The following is a 2,399-nucleotide window of genomic DNA, read 5'->3' on the forward strand; positions in this document are numbered from 1 at the left end:
CTGCATTCCAGTCTGGGCGACAGAGTGAGACTCCAACTCAAAAAAAAAAAAAAGAAAATCTCCAGGTCAGACATGGTGGCTCAGCCTGTAATCCCAGCACTTTGGAAGACTGAGGCAAGGAGAGGATCTCCTGAGCCCACAGGCTCAAGACCAGCCATGGGCAACTTGGTGAGACCTTGTCTCTACAATAAATCACAAAAATTAACTGAGCATGGTGGCGTGCGTCTATAGTTCCAGCTACTTGGAAGGCTGAGGCAGAAAGATCGCCTGAGCCCAGCAGATCGAGGCTGTGGTGGCCATGAGCATGCCACTACACTCCAGCCTTAGCAACAAGAGTGAGACTCCAACTCAAAAAAAAAGAAAAGAAAATCTCCAACAGAAAGAGGGGCAGATCTGGGAGTGTGAGGAAACTTGGCCCTGATCCATTACACCTGCTTTTAAAGTACACCATCAAAGTTTCATGCTGTTTTCTTCCCGTGACTGCAGAGGCCTTTGTTCTCTGGCCATTACTGACCAGCCTGACTCTCAGACAAAGCCAGACCAATTGTTCTAAAGTTTAGATTCCACTGGTTCTCTGCATCTAATGGGCTGTCACTCAGAGCTCTGCCTCAGAAGCCAGGCAGTGCCAGGAGGAAGCAGGAAGGGATAGTATGTGTGGCAGCATCCACAGCTGGGCCTGAGCCTCGCTGGGCTACAGCGAAGTCTGTACTGCCCTAACCTCTGATTCCAAATTCTACCGTCAAGGACCTCTTTAGTCTTTGAGTCACCTGGTCCCCTGAGGGTAGAGTTCAACTGTGGCCAAGATCTCTGGATTCTGCATGATCCTCAGACCAGAGCCACCCAGATGACATTACTACAGTTGCCTTCTCTCTCCACACAATTGTCCATTGCAATGGCTTGAGAAGGGGCCCCAAACATCTGGACTCTCACAGCCTGCACTGGGTCCTGCAGATCTCACAATCAAAATTCCTTCTCTGAAGTATCCAGAAGGCTCTCTTAAGAGGCAACTATTGCTAAAGGAAAGTTTTGGAGAAAGAGGCTGTGGCTTCCCCTAGGATGTGCTCTAGTTTCTCTGCGGTAATATTCAGCCACAACCTCCCTCGGGATCAAGGTTTTTCTTTCTCCTGTGACCAAAGCCATGGACAAAAACCTCCCCCTTTCACTTTCCTCCATCCCCCTTTCCCATGCGAAGGGCTTCATGCAGTACATGTTGGGTGGGCCATCTTGGGACAGACTGCTTCAGTGCATGTGTCTCCTAAGTGACTATGTAGAATCACTCTGAGACATGCACAGGGGAAAGGCCATGTGAAGACACAGTGAGAATGTGCCCATCTGCAAGTCAACGAGTGAGGCCTCACAAGGAACCAAACCTGCTGACACCTTGATTTTGGACTTCAGCCTCCAGAACTGTGAGAAAATTAATTTCTGTTATTCAAACCCATACCAGATCTTGTCATTCCTCTGCTGAAAACAACCCAGTCACTTCCCAACAAAGTACAAAGCCGGCCGGGCTTGGTGGCTCAGCCTGTAATCCCAGTGCTTTGGGAGGCCGAGGTGAGTGGATTGCCTGAGCCCGCGGGTTCGAGACCCACCTGGGCAACTCGGCGAGACCTCATCTCTACAATAAATCAAAAATTAGCCGGGTGTGGTAGCACGTGCCTGTAGTTCCATCTACTTAGAAAGCTGAGGCAGAAGGATCGCCGGAGCCCAGCAGGTCGAGGCTGTGGTGGCCGGGAGTGGCCACTGCACTCCAGTCTGGGTGACAGAGTGAGACTCCAACTCAAAAAAAAAAGAAAAGTAAAAAGCCAAGCCTTACAGCAGTCTACAAGATTGAGCATGAACTAACTCCTGGTTACCTCTCAGACCTTATCTCTTTCTCTTCTTTTCACTTATTCTGCTCCAGCCACATTGACCTCCTTACTGCTCCTCCAACACATGGGAGAGTTCTGCTTCTGGTTAGGATGTAGAAATACAGTGAAAAGCCTTTGCTACAATGGTACCAACAAGAAAAACACAGACAAAATAAAAATCATACTTTACTATTGAGCAGTGTATGCACGGAAGCCTTGATTAATTGAATTCCGGGAAGAAACAAGCCCTCTATAGGCCAGCGGAGGGTCATAAGAGCTTCAATACCTGGGGTTGTACCTAGTCTGGCTACAGGTGGATGGAGGAACATGCCATAGACAGGCTCTGTAGGGATAGGAAGAAATCAGCTGAGTCATAATGTGGGTTGACAAGACAGATTAAAATCTGGAAGAGGCCCAATATAAAGTTAGGCCAAGCTCATTCTCTATACTCCACCCATCCTCATTCCTGGATTTTGTCACAAAAATTGCAGTGGAGAAGGGGCTAGAGAGTAGAGAGTAATGACATAGTCCTGCACATTTTCAAAGGGT

Source organism: Carlito syrichta, unplaced genomic scaffold (assembly GCF_000164805.1).
Source record: "Carlito syrichta isolate Samal-C Ts95f unplaced genomic scaffold, Tarsius_syrichta-2.0.1 Scaffold312225, whole genome shotgun sequence".
Taxonomy (NCBI): Eukaryota; Metazoa; Chordata; class Mammalia; order Primates; family Tarsiidae; genus Carlito; species Carlito syrichta.